This window comes from Rhinoraja longicauda, chromosome 4 (genome assembly GCF_053455715.1).
Source record: "Rhinoraja longicauda isolate Sanriku21f chromosome 4, sRhiLon1.1, whole genome shotgun sequence".
NCBI lineage: Eukaryota > Metazoa > Chordata > Chondrichthyes > Rajiformes > Arhynchobatidae > Rhinoraja > Rhinoraja longicauda.
Window position 1 is genome coordinate 18,847,303 of NC_135956.1, and position 20,449 is coordinate 18,867,751.

Sequence of the window (20,449 nt, forward strand, 5' to 3'; positions counted from 1 at the left end):
TTCATTTTTGATACTTTTTTTCAACTAGGTTTCCGGCAAATAATTATCTTGACTGACGGTCAAAGACATTGGAAGAGTATAGAGCGGAGAGCGGGTGGCAATGAATGAGGAGAGGGAAATAGATTTAATTGAAAAGCCAGAATGGATGACCAAAAATTGGAACAATAAATTCTGTGGTCCTCTGTTTTGAAATAAGTCATCAAATTACTTTCCTTTAAGGCGTCCTTTGGATTTTCAACCACATTTGCACATACATGAAGACATAAGAAAATACAGGTGCTGAAATCATGAGCAAAAACACAAAGTGTTTTCTTGGGCTCTCTTGGACTCTATTCCTTGGAGCGCATGAGGGTGAGGGCCAATCTTTTAGTGTATAAAAACCATGAGAGGAATAGATCAGGTAGATGCACAGAGTCTCTTGCCCAGTGTAGGGGAATCGAGGACCAGAGGACATAAGTTTAAGATGAAGGGGAAAAGATTTAATAGGAATCTGAGGGGTAACGTTTTAACACAAAAGATGGTGGGTGGATGGAATGCGCTGCTGAGAGGAGGTAGTTGAGGCTGGGACTATCCCAAAGTTTAAGAAACAGTTGGACAGGTACATGGATAGGACGGCTTTGGAGGCATATTGGCCAAACGTAGACAGGTGGGACTAGTGTAGCTGGGACATGTTGGCCAGTGTGGGTAAGTTGGGCTGAAGGACCTGTTTCCATGCTGTGTGACTCTATGACTCTATGCTGGAGGAACTCAGCGAGTTCGGCATCATCTGTGGAGGGAATGGACAATTTGGAGAAGGGTTTTGACGCAAAACATCGTCTGCCCAATCCCTTCACAGATGCTGCCTGAACCACTGGGTTCCTCCGGCACTTTGTGTTTCACATACTGGGGTTGTTTCGTTTCCTCACATCAGAGATAAAGAAATATTTCAGATGTATATGGTTTATGTTGTAAAAATCATTTAACTCTTTTGCTTCCTTGGCTGGTTAACCTCAGGAGTTGTACCAATAGTTGTGCTTGAAAGGATGGATTATTTGTTTCAAGTAGAACTGAGCCCTCAAACTGTGGCCTACTGCAGAATGGGCTATATTATATTTAATATTTACTTTTAATATTGGACACAATTTCAAGACCATATTAGCATTCACGCTGAGGGATATTATTAGTGGTTAAATGAAGTTACATTCTATTTAATTTCTTGTGAATTTTATTTTTCGGTAATTTTCTTAAATTCAAGTAAAAGAAAACAAACCGGGTTTAAAATTTATCGTCTCATAAATGCAGACGATAAAATGGTGCTTTTCATTCTGGTGAGTGCAAAGAAGTGGTTCACCTTATCTTTGCAGGAGAGTGGTTCAAATGAGTTGGTTTTTATTGTACATTACTGTACATTGAGTGTCTGTGGGGGGACCCGTGAAATCTCTTCCCGTGGTAAAAGATGATAGCGCTCCAGCTCTTAAGCTTGACATAGTTCTCAAATAAACTCAGATTTGAGTATAGGAGCAAGGAGATCCTACTGCTGAGGGCCTTGGTGAGACCACACCTGGAGTATTGTGTGCAGTTTTGGTCTCCTAATTTGAGGAGGGACATTCTTGCTATTGAGGGAGTACAGCGTAGGTTCACCAGGTTAATTCCCAGGATGGCGGGACTGACATATGATGAAAGAATGGATCGACTGGGCTTATATTCACTGGAATTTAGAAGGATGAGAGGGGAGCTTATAGAAACATATAATACTCTTAAGTGATTGGTCAGGCTAGATGCAGGAAAAATGTTCCCAATGTTGGGGGAGTCCAGAACCAGGGGTCACAGTTTAAGAATAAGGAGTAGCCCATTTAGGGTTGAGATGAAGAAAAACATTTTCACCCAGTGAGTTGTGAATCTGTGGAATTCTCTGCCACAGAAGACAGTGGAGGCCAATTCACTGGATGTTTTCAAGAGAGAGTTCGATATAGCTCTTAGGGCTAATGGAATCAAGGGATATGGGGAGAAAGCAGGAACGAGATACTGATTTAGGAAGATCAGCCATGATCATATTGAATGGCGGTGCTAGCTCGAAGGGCCGAATGGCCTACTCCTGCACCTATTTTCCATGTTTCTATGTTTCTAAACCAATGCTGAAAATTTTCCCTGGAACACTGTGGTTAATTGTCTGCCACAGATCTTCGGCTGCAGAGAGAGCAGGACCCAGGTTCAATAGAACAAACCTCTATATCCAAGGTGTTAAGATGGAGAACAAAAGAGAGAAGCTTAAACCCTGAAGATAGACACAAAATACTGGAGCAAATCAGCGGGACAGGTGGCATCTCTGGAGAGAAGGAATGGGTGATGTTTCGAGTCGAGACACTTCTTCAGACTGAGAGTCAGGGGAGGGGGGATACTGAGGTATCTGGAAAGGTATAAAGAACATGTGAGGTGTGAAAAGGACAGATCAAAGCAGATGGGTTAGGGGTAATGGGGAGAAGGCAGGAGAATAGGATTAGGAGGGAGAGATAGATCAGGCATAATTGAATGGCAGAGTAGGTTTGATGGGCCGAATGGCCTGATTCTGCTCCTATCACTTATGACCTTATGATGATGATTAAGGAAATGTAGAATGTTTTATTATTGGCTGAGGGGAAGATGACAATGAGGCATACAAACAGTAAAATTAATCAGGAGGACAGTGAAACTAGTTGGAGAACAAGGGTGGGGGAGGAACGGAGCAAGGGTTACTTGAAGTTAGAGAAATCACGATTCATATCGCTGCCCAAACGAAATATGAAGTGCTGTTCATCCGTTTTGCGTTGGGCCTCACTCTGACTGTGGAGGAGGCTCAGGACAGAAAGGTCAGTGTGAGAATGGGAGGGGGAGTTAAAGTGTTTGACAAACGGGAGCTTAAACCCAGTGTTGGGAGGCCGCTCCCAGCACTTGGTCTAATCTCCCGGTTTGTCAGGAACAAATGGGCACAGTGTTGTAGGAAAGAACTGCAAATGCTGGTTTCGTTTAATTTAGAGATACAGCATAGAAACAAGCCCTTCGGCCCACCGAGTCCGCACTGACCAGCGATCCCTGCATATTAATACTATCCTACACACACTAAGGGCAATTTTACACTTATATCAAGCCAATTACCCAACAAACCTGTACGTCTTTGGAGTGTGGGAGGAAACCTGAGATCCAGAGTAAACTCTTGTGGTCATGGGGACAATGTGCAACCTCTGTACAGACAGCATCCCTAGTCGGGATCGAACCCGGGTCTCTGATGCTGTAAGCGCTGTAAGGCAGCAACTCTATCACTGCACCACCTTGCCACCCTCGAAGTTCACATCAGACAGAGTCTTGAGTACAGATGTTGGGATGTTATGTTTACTGTGCACAAAACATTGGTGAAGCCACATTTGGAGTGTTGTGTTCAGTTTTGGCTACCCTGCTATAGGAAGGAAGTCGTCAAACTGGAAAGAGTGCAGAGAAGATTTATGAGGATGTTGCCAGGACTTGAGGGACTGGGTTACAGGGAGAGGTTGGACGGGCTAGGAATTTATTCTCTTTACAGGGCTTTGAGTTCAGTCCAGAACTCAACCCTGCCAACAAGGAGGTAATGAATGACTTCTAGCCCACAGCAGTTAGCTTCCATGGCGTCACAGCTGGGGGCTGCACTAAGTCAGTGTGCTGCCGTGGAACCTTATTGCATTCATCAAAAAGCTAGCCAAGAGTTGCTCTCTGCTGAGCAGGATAAGGTTGAAGCCAGCACGGCACAGGCAGCAGCTAGCATGGTCTAGTTGAGTGTCATCCTGGTGCTAATTTAACCGTTGGAACAGCTCTTGAGGCGGTAAGGGCAGTGGTTTAATTGGAGGAACAGCACCTCATGTTTCTCTTGGGTAGCTTGGGTAGCTTGTCCCGCTCAGCGGGACAAATGTTGAATTCTCTAAATTTAAGTAACTTCTATTAACAATCCCCTCTCGTCCCCCTATGCCCCCCCCCCCCCCCCCCCCCTACCTCCACCCTAGTCGTTTAACCAGTTCCACAGTTCACCACAATGTATTCCTCTTGGGATCACACCTTCCCTTGCCAACAGAATGTAGGCACAAAATGCTGGAGTAACTCAGCGGGTCAGGCAGCATCTCGGGAGAGAAGGAATGGGTGACGTTTCGGGTCGAGACCCTCCTTCAGACTCAAGAAGGGTCGCGACCCGAAACGTCACCCATTCCTTCTCTCCCGAGATGCTGCCTGTCCCGCTGAGTTACTCCAGCATTTTGTGTTTATACTCGATTTAAACCAGCATCTGCAGGTTTTTTTTCCCTAGCTAGCAATTGGCCTAATAGGACACCACACTGCCTAAGGTAATTTGTTGCCTGATTTGTCCTGGTCTTTTCTCGTCTCCAGCCCTTCCCCCCCCACTCCCCAATTTTCAGTCTGAAGAAATGTCCCGACCCAAAATATCACCTATCCTTTGTCTCCAAAGATGATGCTTGACCCACTGAGTTACTCCAGCACTTTGCTTCTACCTTTGGTTAAACTGGCATCTGCAGTTTAGTTTAGTTTAGTTTAGAGAATTAGCACAGAAACAGGCCCTTCAACCCACCGGGTCTGCACCAACCAGTGATCCCCGCACCTTAACACTATCCTACACACACCAGGGACTATTTATATTTATGCCAAGCCAATTAGGCTACAAATCTGTACGTCTTTGGAGTGTGGGAGGGAACCGGAGCTTCCTGGAGAAAACCAACGCAGGTCACGGGGAGATCATACAAACTCTGTAGAGGCAGCACCCGTCATCAGGATTGAACCCAGGTCTCTGGCGTTGCAAGGCAGCAATTCTACCGCTGCACCAACATGGTGTTTTTTGTTTCTTTGTTCTTTATTTGGTTCTTTGTTTTGTACGGTTTAGTTTCTGTCTCCACCGGAGTGAAGGGTAATCTGATGCCTTGACCTGAGAGAGTGCCTGTGGTTCGGTGGCTCAATAATCAGCTGTTCTCTCTGAAGAGGACAGTATTTGCACTTGCACCACTGGCATTCTGACTATCTAGTCGCCTTTGATCCCCAACCAGTTAACTCAGGCTGTTGCCACTCATGGCGAGAGTTTACATTCCCCATGCAGTCGGGGAATGCTTAGTTAGCTTATAGAGGCGTTGAATTGGCATGACACTCCGCTTCCTCATCCAGAGAGGAAAAAGCATTCCCTTGATGAGACTACTGTCTCTAGGCCAGTGCAAACCCTCGAGAAACAATCACCCAAGGGAAGTAAAAGGGGAGAAAATATTGAACATTACCAAAGTAAATGTATAGAGTCATAGATACAAACAGCAGAGAAACATTCCGAAGAAGGTTTCCAACCCAATACATCGCCTATACCTTTTCTCCGGAGATGCTGCCTGACCTGCTGATTTACTCCAGCATTTTGTTTCTATCTTCAATACAAACCAGCATCTGCAATTCCATCCTAAGCAGCAACAGGACCTTCAGCCCAACTAGTCCATGCTTCCCAACATGTCCCATCTAAGCTAGTCCTCTCAACTTGCCTGTGTTTGGCCTATTTTCCTCTAACCTTTCCTATTTGTGTACCTGTCCAAATGTTTTCTAAATGGTGCTATTGTACCTGCCTCATCCACCTTCTCTGGAAGCTTGTTCCACGTATACCCACCACTGTCAAACAAGTGCATGGATAGGAAAGGTTTAGAGAGAAATGGGCCAAATGCAGGCAACTAGGACTAACTCGGGTTGGGCAGCTTGGTTGGCATGGACGAGTTGGGCTGAAGAACCTGTTTCTGTGCTATGTGACTCTATGACTCTACGACAATCTCAAAGTGACAGTATGACAATCTCAAAAAAAGTGTTTTATGGGGATTTGCAACGCCTGTGTATTGTGATCTACACACATCATGTGCACAGACATACCAACAAGAATATCAAGTAATGTACAAATCACCCAGTTTTGTCGTTATATAATGATCTACACACTGAAGCGGCTTCTTGTCAGATGGTATGCAGAAATGTTGCAGTGTGCAATATGACTTGTAGCTCTTGAATTAAATTGTCAGAAGATGTCTTGGATGTTTTACAGGCTGCTTTCTGCTTCCAAAGAGAAGGCGCTGGTATAATACAGAATACATGGCAGCTAATCTTCACACAATAAATATCACCAAACAACACAAAATAATAATATTATTATTATAAATGATAAATGATAGTTGAGGAATAAATCTTGGTTACGACATCCAACATCCATAACGATCACACAACCCACACAATCCATACGACATTTGTGGGCAGCATGGTGGCACAGCGGTAGAGTTGCTGCTTTACAGCGAATGCAGCGCCGGAGACTCAGGTTCGATCCTGATTACGGGTGCTGCACTGTAAGGAGTTTCTACGTTCTCCCCGTGACCTGCGTGGGTTTTCTCCGAGATCTTCGGTTTCCTCCCACACTCCAAAGACGTACAGGTATGTAGGTTAATTGGCTGGGTAAATGTAAAAATTGTCCCTAGTGGGTGTAGGATAGTGTTAATGTACGGGGATCACTGGGCGGCACGGACTTGGAGGGCCGAAAAGGCCTGTTTCCGGCTGTATATATATGATATACATCACAGAAACAGGTTTTGTGTTGGTTGGGGTTGTGTAATTTGCTTATTTTATTGCTCTTATTGTTGGACTGTGGGTGACGAAATTTCGTCCAAAAAACTTGTTTTTTGGATGACAAATAAAGATATCTTGAATCTTGAATCTTGATATGATATGATATGATATGATGATAGCGGTGGAGTTGCTGCCATCTAGTGCCAGAGACCCAGGTTTGATCCTGACTACGGGTGATGTCTGTACAGTGTTTGTACGTTCTCCTCGTGACCGCATGGGTTTTCTCCAGGTGTTCCAGTTTCCTCCCACACTCCAAAGATGTGCAGGTTTGTCGCTTAATTTGGCTTCAGTAAAAATTGTATATTGCCCCAAGTGTGTTGGATAGTGCGAGTGTACGGGATGATCACTGGTCGGCACAGGTAGTGATTCCACGCTGTATTTCTAAACTAAACTCTAACCTAAAAATCAGGAGAATTGAATAAGGTAACGAGGAACCTTTGACATCTACCTAAGTAGGGCTCTGATTTAACGAGATTCTCCTGAAAAAAATAATCCTCCAACACTGTACCATTTCCTCGGTTTAGCAACCGAGGAAGCTACAACCCAAAAAAAGAACACAGTTGCTTTATTAAATAGTAGCACAATTCAATATTTAATAATCTGCTTGCATTATCATAAAACATTGCTGTTGCATGGTGCTGGTAATGTTAATTTGTCTCAGACCTTTCTGGTGAGTTGTTGCATTCATGAAGATTAACAGATGCTCAGTCTCAGGAGCAGTTTATCTCTAATACCTTGGATGAAGAGGAGCACTCCATTAATCCCTTAACATCTGCTGCGCAAGGATTTCTTCCACAAGAGCCACTTTATTTCTCCAACCATGCCGTCACCACTGTTAGTTTAAGAGGGAGAACCCAAACCTCGAGATAAACGGATTAAGATTGCCAAATCTCTTGGGGTATATTTTGAATCCCACATTTAAAGGAATTCAACTTTCGTTTCTAAAATAAATAATTTGAGTATAAAATAATCTCATGAAAGCAATACGCCAATAAGCATGGTTATCGACAAAATTACAATTAAAAAAAAATTAAACCTTGAATGAAACGTCCATTAACAACCTGTTGCCACATTGTGTTAATATGACAAAGAAGATGATAATTGGATGAGCAGTCCCTGAATGTCTTCAAATAGCAACTTCTCTGACCTCCCAAACTCTCCGCTCAGTGTCCTGCCAAGGGTCATCACCGACCAACTGACCACCGGCAGATATTCACCATGCATTTCTTACTAAATCTGGCTTTGGTTGCTATGTTATCACTCAAATGACTATATTAACTAGCGTTGATGGCTATCTTAACTTCAGTTTAGGTCAGTTTAGTTTATTTTGGAGATGCAGTGCGGAAATAGGCCCTTGAGCCCACCGAGTCTGCGCCCACCCGCACAATAACACTATCCTACACACACGAGGGACAATTTACAATTTTACCAAGCCAATTAACCTGCAAACCTGTACATCTTTGGAATGTGGGAGGAAACCTGAGATCTCGGAGAAAACCCACGTAGATCACGGGGAGAGCGTACAAACTCCATACAGATAAACACCCGTAAGTCAGGATCGAACTCGAGTCTCTGGTGCTGTAAAGCAGCAACTCCACCGCTGCGCCACCATGCAAACCTAACTTCGCTCAAAAGTTACCTGAAGCCAAACTTACAATCCTGAGCATCTCTTGAGGCTACATCAATGTGACCTTTTTTTAGTATTCTCACCAGGTACACATGATTTAACCAGGATCTATCTATCACTTTCATCCCGGTGTCATTTGTGGTTCTGATCTCTGGTATCATGGCATATATCCATCATGTTAATGTTATAGAAACATAGAAAATAGGTGCAGGAGTAGGCCATTCGGCCCTTCGAGCCTGCACCGCCATTCAATATGATCATGGCTGATCATCCAACTCAGTATCCCGTACCTGCCTTCTCTCCATATCCCCTGATCCCTTTAGCCACAAGGCCCACATCTAACTCCCTCTTAAATATAGCCAATGAACTGGCCTCAACTACCTTCTGTGGCAGAGAATTATATGTGCATCTGACAGCCACATCATCAGTGCTGGATTTGAATGGTTTCAGCTTGTCACTGTGAAACTGTTAATTGTTGTCATCTAGCAGGTTGGTAATAATGCCATGCAGTGTTACAGTATTCTACAAAGTGTAAGGAAACAAAAGATATAAATCCGTCTTGGCAGTGAGTAAAAAAATGAGTCTTGAGCAATCAGAGAAACTGGCAAGCAAAATTGTGATCATAGTCCTCGCAGTCTGCCTGCTAATAGAAGGAGAGATGTCTTTTTGAGAAGGTAGCTGTTTGCATTATTAGCAAGTGCATATCAGTAACACCCAGGATATTAGTCAATGGAGAAACAAATGTGTTGCTCATCTTTTTTCTGGGTTAGGAAGCTAATGCAATTATCTGCAATAGAACAGGAATGAACTGTTGGGCCTGCCCACAGAGCTCCACCATTCATTACAATCTTGGCTTGTGGAGTCGTAGAGTCATGCATCATGGAAACATGCCTTTCAGCCCAACTTGCCCATGCTGACCAAGGGGCAGCATCTACATTATACCCACCTGCCTGCGTTTGGCGCATATCCTCCTATCCATTTACCTGTCCAAATGCCTTTTAAATGTTGTGATAGTACCTGCCTCAACTACCTCCTCTGGCAGCTTGTTCCATATACCCACCACTGTTTGTGTGAAAACGTTGCCCTTCAAGTTCCTGCACGGTAGCGCAGCGGTAGAGTTGCTGCTTTACAGCGAATGCAGCGCCGGAGACTCAGGTTCGATCCTGACTATGGGTGCTGCACTGTAAGGAGTTTGTACGTTCTCCCCGTGACCTGCGTGGGTTTTCTCCGAGATCTTCGGTTTCCTCCCACACTCCAAAGACGTACAGGTATGTAGGTTAATTGGCTGGGTAAATGTAAAAATTGTCCCTAGTGGGTGTAGGATAGTGTTAACGTACGGGGATCACTGGGCGGCACGGACTTGGTGGGCCGAAAAGGCCTGTTTCCGGCTGTATATATATGATATGATGATATGATACATAAGGTCAAAAGTGAAAGGAGCAGAATTAAGCCATTTGGCCCATCAAGTCTACTCCGCCATTCAATCATGGCTGATCTATCTCTCCCTCCAAACCCCATTTTCCTGCCTTCTCCCCATAACCACTGATGCCCGTGCATCTCTCCCCTCTCACCGTAAACCTACATCCTCTGGTTCTTGAACCAGAACTTCTTCTTGAACTTCTTGTTGCACAACAGAAATGTAAACACAGTAGAGATTGTAATAAACAATCTTCATCTTATATTTTAGTAACTAAAAGAAGTAAAGAAAAAACAAAATTAACAATATAGTGCAAAAATAAAAACAAAACCCTCAAGTCCCTAGTGCAACCAAGGCAGTTCGTAGTTCATAGTTCGTAGTTTAGTTGGAGCTCGTAGTGTTCAATAGCTTGATGGTTGTTTGGGAAGACCATTGCACTTTTAATAATCAAGAGTGTTTTATTGTCATATATTCCAGATAGAACAATAAAATCCTTACTTGCAGCAGCACAACAGAATATGAAAACATAGTACTCTGTAAACAATATTGCTATTTCTTTTATCCAGGTAAGCTCAGAACTGCTATATCTAATTATTTTCCGTTGTGCTGCTTGCAACATGTCACCACAGGCTCCATCTTGCCCACCTTTTCAAGGCCAGCTACAGTTTGACAATAAATGCGTAGCAAGGAACTGCTGTTGCTGGTTTAAACCGAAGATAGACACAAAAAGCTGGAATAACTCAGCAGGACAGGCAGCATCTCGGGAGAGAAGGAATGGGTGACATTTCAGGTCGAGACCCTTCTTCAGACCATCTATTCTGGCAATAAATGCTCGCTTAAGTCTCTCACCATAAGAAGAAAATATGCTCTGTAGCGTATTGTCATGAATAAAACCGTTTTTTCAATCACAATAGCACTGAATGTCTATCTGTACTCTGGAGTTCCCTGCTTTCATCTATTTCAATACAGAGCTAATGGTGGCAGTGCAGTTTAGTAAATCAGCAGAGAGATAAATGTTCCCATTGTAATGAGAGAAACTAATCTGAGGTAGGACTCTGTGTGGTGCAAAATACATTTGGTGGAGCTGAGTTATATTCCAGCTCGCACTTTATTGTACCTCAGCCTATACCAAGGCAGCATAAATCCTGGGATATAGTCTTTTGCAAGTTTGAACTTCTAAACCTAACTTCATTTAGGGCAGGATTTATGATTTTTTTAAAAAGTGTTCAGTCCCAGTGATAATGAATATTTCACTAAAAGCAATCTCACAAGTTTTGATCTAGTGCAGTTGGGAGACTAATGTAAAATACTGAAACTCACATCTCTCTATACACCAGCAACACCATTGTGCTAATGGCAAGTTGTGTTACAGTCATATCCTGAGTCTCATGGGTACAAGTAGCACATAACTAGACTGATAGCATACAGCTCCTTAGCCTTTGCTGCATCAGATTATGTTCTCTCTCCTGGATGCAAAAAAGGAATAACACAGCACATTGTTTCCATCTTGTTTGAAAGGTTAATACACATATGGCTCTACCTAAACATGTTTACTCAAATGTGCCATTCTTTCTGGTATTTAAAATTCAGGTTTGTGATTAATTAAGAGCCAGATGCTCTTGCAGTAATTGTTGTTCTTTTATTTGCTAATGGCTTGAGCAATGAATGCAGCAGAATGGAATTGTCGAACACAGAATAAAGCACAGGAAGCGGCCCTTCAACCCACCTGTGCTGAACATGATGCCAAGATCAACTCATCTCAATTGTACATGCCTACATTCCCTCCTCTAGCTTCACAATTCACAACCCTGCTATCAATTTGGCTCACACCTTCCGTTTTTCTTTTCATCTCTGTCCTTTGTCCAACCATCTGCCTATCAACCAACCCCTCCTCACCAGTATCCACCCATTACCTGCCAGGCATTGTCCTACCCCATCTCTTTTCCAGTTTTCTCCCCCCCCTCCTCCCCAACCCCTCAGGATGAGTGAAGCCTCTCTCCCCTGTGCCCCACATGGACTCACACCAATTTCTCCCCTACTCCTCCCCTTCCACCTACATTCCTTCCTCTAGCTTCGCAATTTGCAACTCATTTGTCTCACACCTGTTTTTTTTTCTCTGACCTTTATCCAACTATCTACTTGTCAAAACCCCCCCTCACCAGTATCCCTATAGTACCTATCAGGGTTTGTCCTGCCCCTCCTCTCATCTAGCTTTCTTCCTTCCCCCTACAATCAGCCTGAGGAAGGGTCCCGACCCGAAGCGTCGTCCATCCATATCCTCCAGAGATGCTGCCTGACCTGCTGAGTTACTCAAGCATTTTGTGTTTTGGGAATACAGTTGCACGGCTCCCTAAAAGTGATGAGTCAGGTGGACAGTGTGGTAAAGAAGGTCTTTGGCAAGTTTGCCTTCATTGGGAGTGCCTTGGGCACAAACTTTGGCAGATCAAGAAAACTCATTCCTTCAAATTATATTGGGCACCGTTGCAAACAGTGTAGGTGAAAATGGGTGGGAAATTATGGCAACAGGCAACTGGAAGCAAAGGGTAATTGGAGTCAGGAAGATATGTTGGAGCTTTATAAAACTTTGCTACAAGGTGCATTTGGAATATCGTGTGCTGTTCTGATTACCCCATTGCAGGAACATCATGGGAGGCCGTGGAGAGGCTGCAGGAGAGGGTTAGCAAGATGGTGCCTGGATTCGAGGGTATTACCTATGAGAGATTGGACAAATTGTGATTGTTTTCTGTGGAGCATCAGAGATGAAGGGAAGACCTGACAGAAATGTATAAATCTATGAGAAGTATAGATAGGGAAGGCATTTAGAACCTTTCTCCCAAGGTGGAGATGTCAAATACTAGAAGGTCTTAGCTGTAAGATCAAAGAGGGAAAGTGTAAAGGAGATGTGTGGGGGCAAGTTTTTTTACACAGAGTGTGGTAGGACGCTGCTAGGGATGGTGGTGGAAGTAAACGTGACTGTGCTGGTTGAGGTTTTTAAATAGGTGCATTACAGGGAATGGAGGGTAATGGATACCAGAGGCAGAAGGGATTAGCTTAATTTGGGATTATGTCTAACTTAGTCAATTTGGGCTAAAGGGACTGCTCCTGTGCTGTGCTGTTCTATATTCTATGTGGATTAGCAGGAGGATGAGGGGTGATCTTATGATCTTATAGAGGTGCACAAAATTATGTGAGGAATAGATCAGGTAGACGCACAGTCTCTTGCCCAGAGTAGGGGAATCCAGGGGACACAGGTTTAAGGTGAGGAGGAAAAGATTTAATAGGAACTTGAGGGGTAACTTTTTCACACAAAGGATGGTGGGTGTATGGAACGAGTTGCCGGAGGAGGTACTTAAGGCAGGTACTATTGCAATGTTTAAAAGACACGTGGACAGGTACATGGATAGGGATTTAAAGGGATATGGGTCAAATGCAAGCTGATGGGACTAGTGGTAGATGAGTCATGTTGGTCGGTGTGGGTAAGTTGGGCTGAAGGGTCTATTTCTACGCTGTTCTTTTACTCTATGTCTCCATGACAATGTGAAAGTGAAAACAAAGTGAAAACCGACAGCATAGTTAATGAAAGGACCAGGTTCCACATGAATGCAGGAAGCGAGTGCAAAGAATGTTAAGGTAACAGCGGGGGTGCAGCCTGAATAAAACAAGGACTGTTCCACATATCCAACACGAATACAATAATCTAACAAAGACTGAGAAGCTCAACACCGCATTGGGTTTAGAATTCATCGGAGAATGGAGCTGAGGCGTCCTCTGAGGTCTGATCATTTGAAATCAGAAAGATGAAAATTGAGAGGAATAATGCAAGCACGAAAAGGGCTGGGAATGGGGGAAGGATTGGATTAGAAAATAGTGAAGAGAGAATAGGATCAGGTGGAGCTCTATTGTAATTCAAGAGCTGTTGAAGTTTGCAATCCTTTGATATCTGACAGAGAGGAGGAAAAGTTTTTTTGCTGAAGCACAGGACAGAATCAATTTGAGATTTCGTGATCCCAGGCTGTTTTAATAAGAGGTCAAGAGTGGATCAGTGTCAGTGCCCGACGTCAACTATGTATCTCAGGATGCGATGAGAGAAGTGGTCAGCGAAACACAAGTTATTTTGGGCATACCCGAGCAGATCTAAAGTGCGAAGTGTAGAACTTCAGTTGGACTAGGGCGGCACGGTAGCGCAGCGGTAGAGTTGCTGCTTTACAGCGAATGCAGCGCCGGAGACTCAGGTTCGATCCTGACTACGGGTGCTGCACTGTAAGGAGTTTGTACGTTCTCCCCGTGACCTGCGTGGGTTTTCTCCGAGATCTTCGGTTTCCTCCCACACTCCAAAGACGTACAGGTATGTAGGTTAATTGGCTGGGTAAATGTAAAAATTGTCCCTAGTGGGTGTAGGATAGTGTTAATGTACGGGGATCGCTGGGCGGCACGGACTTGGTGGGCCGAAAAGGCCTGTTTCCGGCTGTATATATATGATATGATATGATATGACTCTACGTGGAATAAATTTGAGAGAAGGACAGAAATCTCACTGAAGAGAAGAGCAGAACAACTTCAAGTTGAGTATTCTGGAAGAGAAGTGGCAGTGAAGTGTATTGTAATTAGAGCGTAGAACTTCAAATGCTGGAACCGCAAAACCAAAAACAAAAAATGTTGGAAGCACACGACGGTAGACTGAGGGGAGGAATAGTGTTGGCATCTTCAGTCATGGACTCTTCGCCATAACTTGAAAAGTGAGAAATGAACCGTAGAAGGAAGATAGACACAAAAAACTGAAGTAACTCAATGGGACAGGCTGCACCACTGGAGAAAAGGAATAGGTGACGTTCCGGGTCGAGACCCCATCTTCAGACTGAGAGTCAGGGGAATAGAAGTAATGTCTATGATAGAGTGTAGGCCAAAGGAAAGGAGCACATCCAGTTACTTTCTATCTGCTTGCTTAATACTGCAGACTCACCTAATACTCACTTAATACTGCAGACTCACCTAATACTCACTTAATACTGCAGACTCATTTTTTTCCTTAGTACCTAATCAGATGTACAGCACTTTGGTCAACGTGGGTTGTTTTTAAATGTGCTATACAAATAAAATTGACTTGACTTGACTTGACCTCCACCTTAGTTTCTAAAATTACTACTGAATTATTTTTTAGGGGGGCGCCACACAATGGCATCCTCACCCAAAGTCTGTCTGTCCTTTTTGAACTTTTTTTGTTCTTTTTGGTAGGTTTTAAATGTTTGTGTTAATATTCTCTTATTTGTTTTATGTGGGGGTGGACAGCGGGTCAGGAGATACTTTTTTTCAATCTCTTACCTTGCCGGAGATGCGATTGTTTTGCGGGTCGTATCTCTGATCGCCCTGCGGCCTAACATCGTGGAGCCGGAGGCCTTGCCTGGGACTGACTTTGAGCCCCCGCGGGGCCATGGACTTACCATCTGAGCGTGCGATTCCTTGCCTGGATCGACGCTCCAACACGGCCTGCGGACTTTACCATCAAGGAGCTCGCAGTCTCGGGTTGACACCGGTCGGGAGCTCCAAGCTTTTTTTCACCTTCCATCACAGTGAGGAATGTGGAGGAGTCACTGTGGTGGATGTTCATGCTAAAATGTATTTTGTGTGTCCTGTTGCTTTTTATTGTTATGACTGTATGGCAAATGACATTCCTCGTATGTTGCAAAACATACTTGGCTAATAAAGTATGATTGTGATTGTGATTTACATCAGGTGTCAAGGACATGTCGCAGTTTGTTGCATTTTGCAGAAATTGGTTATTACGAAGGATACATTGCCGAGACTTATCTGGAAAGGAACCATGAAACAGGAATGATCTGCCGGGGGAGGTAGTTTAAGACAGGTACATGGATAGGACAGGTTTAGGGGGATGTGGCCAAACACAGGCAGGTGAGACTAGTGTAGATGTGACATGTTGGTTAGTGTGGGCAAGTTGGGCCGAAGGACCTGTTTCCACACTGTATGATTCTATGACTCTAGATGCACCAGGAGATGGAGGAAGACCAGAAAGAAGTGGTCAAACTGAAAGAGGAAGGCGGAGTTCCACAATCAAGGATATTCAGGAGCAAAATGCAATAATCACAACCACAACTCCTGTTCCTTAACAACCGTGCACACATTTCCCTGCCTTTGGCATATGTGACCAATTCACCCTCAATTGGGAAAGCTAAAAGGAGTTTTCAAATGCAGGCTTAAATCCAATTATATGAATTCACTATTTAAATAATACATGAAAAGTGAAGTTAATCATATTGATTAATTTCTTTCATTCATTTAATACCTGTTTTTTAATTGATTATTTGTTTATCTTGTCACTAGGGTTGTCGTTATCTCTTACCTTCTGCAACCAAATTCAGTTGTCTTGTACACCAGGTGCTTTAATCCTGCTGTGAATTAAAATATTCAATCAGTGTAAGTTTTGTTCCTCTGTCGGCATTTGTTGTAGTTGAGAATATCCCGTAAATACCCCACAATTCTGCATTGACGTCGTGAACTAAGAGTGTTTTTTTTTTCCTTTAGTTTAGTTAATTTTTGTTTGGAGACACAGTGCCAAGCCAATTAGCCTATAAATCTGTACATCTTTGGAGTGTGGGAGGAAAGCGAAAGTCTCGGAGAAAACCCACGCAGGTCATGGGGAGAATGTTCAAACTCCATACAGACAAGCACCCGTAGTCAGGATCAAACCCGGGTCTCTGGCGCAGTAAGGTATTGGCTCTACCGCTGCACCACTGTGCCGCCCTTTGATTATCTATCTTCTCTGTCATTCCAAACCCTGCTCTTGTCCCTTTGGTTGCAAAACTGATTTTCTCAGTGGGACTGCATAAGGGTGTCTTAGCTTGTGCATCAAAGGACTTAGGTTATTCACGGAAACTGCCATCTTAACAGTATGTCAATGCAGCGTTGGTACACTCTGCCGGGTTTATTTAAAAGCAGAAATGTTTATTTAAATGCAGATTTTGAATATTATTTGGCTTGCGCAGATTCACTTTAATTAGATTAGGTCTGAGAATTAATTGTCCCCTTGGCAGCTGTGAGCAGGGCTGACTCAGTTTCAGGCGTAACTGCAAGAAATTGCACATGCAAGGTCAAAAATCCACAGCAAACCTTGTGGATGGTAAATGTTAAAGATGGCAGCAGCAGTTGCATTTCCAGGTTCTGCACCCTCACCATCAATGTAAACTCCAAGAGATTGCTCCTGGCATCTGTCATTAATCCTATTTGTTCATGCCTCAGCACAATGTGGAAGTATTGCTGCTTCCTTTATTGCCACACCCAGGATGTTGGGTGTGATATAAATTATACGTTGCTTCGAAGAGGAAACACACACAGATGGCACCCGACCCAGGCGACTATTTGCTTGCTAACCACAGAAACAGATCGACAATCACATATCCCAATCGCTCCACACTCTTAAATCTCTACTCCTACAGCAACATCTATTACTTTACTCTGCGACTATCCTTGATCGAACTTTGCTGGCTTTACCTTGCACTAAACGTTATTCCCTTATCACGTATCTATACACTGTAAATGGATCGATTGTGATCATGCATTGCCTTTCCACTGACTGGATAGCACGCAACAAAAGCTTTTCACTGTACCTCGCTCGGTATACGTGACAACAAATCAAAACTGAACTGAACTGAACAATATTCTTTAAAAAACGCACCAATACAGCAATAGGAGCTCTTAAGCAAGCCCATCCTCCACTAAAAAGCGGTTAACCAGTTCGATAGTTTGCACCAAAGAATCCCTTTTAAAATTACACTGTCCCCAGCCAACAATCAGCCTCTCAGGGAACCTCCCTGCCTGAGGTCATGCCGCCCCTGATTTGTCCTAGTCTTTTCTTGCTTCCAGTTCCTCCCCTCTACAGTCAGTATGAAGAAGGGCCCCGACCCGAAAAGTCACCTGCCTATTTTCTCCAGAGATGCTCTACTGACTCGCTGAGTTACTTCAGCATTTTGAGTCTATCTTTGATATATTAAGCAGACAGGTGGAATTTTAGAAGAATGAAAGGTGACTTGTGGAATAGGTGAGGGAATACAGAGAGAACGTGCAGGAAGGAACTGCAGATGTTGATTTAAATCAAAGATAGACACAAAATGCTGGGGTAACTCAGTGGGACAGGCATCATCTCTGGAGAGAAGGAAGGGGTGACGTTTCAGGTCGAGACCCTTCTTCAGACCATCTATTCTGGCAATAAATGCTCGCTTAAGTCTCTCACGGGTGACGGGTGACGTTTCGGGTCGAGATCTGAAGAAGGGTCTCAACCGGAAACGTCACCCATTTTTTCCACCAGGATTTTCGGTTTCCTCCCACACTCCAAAGATGTACAGGTTTGTTGGTTAATTGGTTTGGTATAAGTGTAAATTGTCCCTAGTGTGTGTGGTGTTAATATGTGGGGATTGCTAGTCAGTGCGGACTCATTAAGCCAAAGGGCCTGTTTCTGCACTGTATTTCATAACTAAACTAAACTACTCTAATACACTCTTCACTGACAGCCAGGACACAGCTACTGCAGTTTGGGAAGGAAAATATATTCATTATGAGAAGATTTGAATACAGGAATAATAACAGTCTTTCTGTATTTAAGGCGGCACATGGAATATTGTGCAAATTGTGGTCATTTTACGGAAAAAAAAACATATATTTGCCAGAGAAACAGTGCAGGGAAGATTGACTAGGATGCTTACTGGGATAGTAAAAGGAAAGAAGATCTGCTGGAAGCCAGATAATATCTGTGGAGGGAGAACATGCAAACTCCGCATAGACAGCACACAAAATGAGGATTGATTGATCTTGGGTTACGGGAGCTGTGCAAGTGTACTCGGTGTACCGTTGTGTTGTCATTATGGTTGGTCATTCAGGACTGAGATGAGAAGAGATTTCTTCACCCAGATTTATTCGTTTTAGTTTAGTTTAGAGATACGTAGTTTGGTTTCTATCATTATGGTGTGGTTACCTGGTAATACTGGCAATTTATTGGTTAATATTGGTTATTCTTGTGTCGTTGTGTTAATGTCCGTGTTCACGCAATGTGCTTCCATACATAGGAAACACACAGCATCCCAGGCTAAATGACAACAGGAGTGCACCACCTCACAAACTACTCAGCCATCCGCCCCATCAGACACTTCCTGGGCTACCTGTGGACGGTTCCATATTGGCTTTGACACAGTGGCGCGGGTGGTAGAGCTGCTGCCTCACAACGTTGGAGACCCAGGTTCGATTCTGACCTCGGATGCATTCAGCGTGGAGTTTGCTCCTGTGACCGCGTGGGTTTCCTCTGGGTGCTCCGGTTTCCCAAGGATGTGTGGGTTTGTTTGTTAATGGTGCGCTCTAAAATTGCCCTAGTGCGTAGGGAGTGGATGAGAAAGAGGATTAGATAGAGCCAGTGTAATCTGGTGATCGATGGTTGGCATGGAATCGGTGTGCCGAAACTTTATTTCCATGCTGTATCTCTAAACTAAACTAAATTGTGAAACCCACAAAACTGTAGTGAAAGCAAGTTCTGCTCAATCTCAAGAAGCTCCTTAAAAAGAAAACTTTCATTCTTTTTTCCCCTCCAAAAAGGTTAATGGAGATGGATTCCAAGCAAAACGGGTGATACTTGCCAAGTTTGCTGTGAATAGATGTCACTTGTTCTGTTTTGTCAGGATGAGTGGGAGTTAGGATCAGTCCTAATGTACATATATACACAACAACACATACTGAATAATTATTCATTGCTTTTTAATTAACTGTCAGGAATGCACAATTTTCTAGAATAGTGGATGCATCAGGGTGCATTAGAGGTAATTCACAACTGAGTGGCCAATATGAAAGCAATGGCAATTATTAACTCGTTAGCTTGAATGCATGGTTTTTATTTCAGCCTTGGACTGTATAATCTCTGAGAGTGATGGAGGAGGCGCAGTGAACGAATCAAATAAAAACAGCTAAAGACAGCGATCATTTGACAAGTTCGCACAAGTTCACAAGTTATAGGAGTAGAATTAGGCCATTCAGCCCATCGAGTCCACTCCGCCAATCAATCACGGCTGATCTCTGCCTCCTAATCCCATTTTCCTGCCTTCTCCCCATATCCCTTAACACCCGTTCTAATCAAGAATTTGTCTATCTCTCCCTTAAAAATATCCACTGACGGCCTCCATGGCCCTCTGTGGCAATGAGTTTCACAGATTAACTACACTCTAGCTAAAGAAGTTCCTCCTCACCTTTCTAAAAGAGCGCCCTTTAATTCTGAGGCTCCGACCTTTGGTCCGAGACTCTCCCACCAGTCAAAACATCCTTTCTGTTTCACTGAGGAAAACAGATGACATTGGAACTGAGACAAAAATCACTGAAGATACTGACCAGTTGGGACAATTCCTGTAGACAAGAATAAGGACTGACTTAAAACAGATCTTAAAATTATGACAGGGCTGGACATAGAGAACACATTTTAACAAAACATGTCACGAAAACAAGTCACAAACACATCAAAAGGAATTAATGAGAAATGCCTTCACTCACAGAAACTGTTTAGAATATAGTGCTTGCTGACACCTATAATAGATTGGGCAAATCGCATTGATACTCTTAAAGGTATATTAGGCTGCAGATGGACAAAAAGTAAATAAAAAGATATGCAAATACAACAAGATGAACTAGTAGATTCTCAAAGAGCACAAAGGTCAATTGGACTGAACAATTGGATTTCAGCAAATGAGTCCTGTATGATTTATATAGTTAGCTAAGACATTTCACCAATACCTAAAAGGTAATTATTC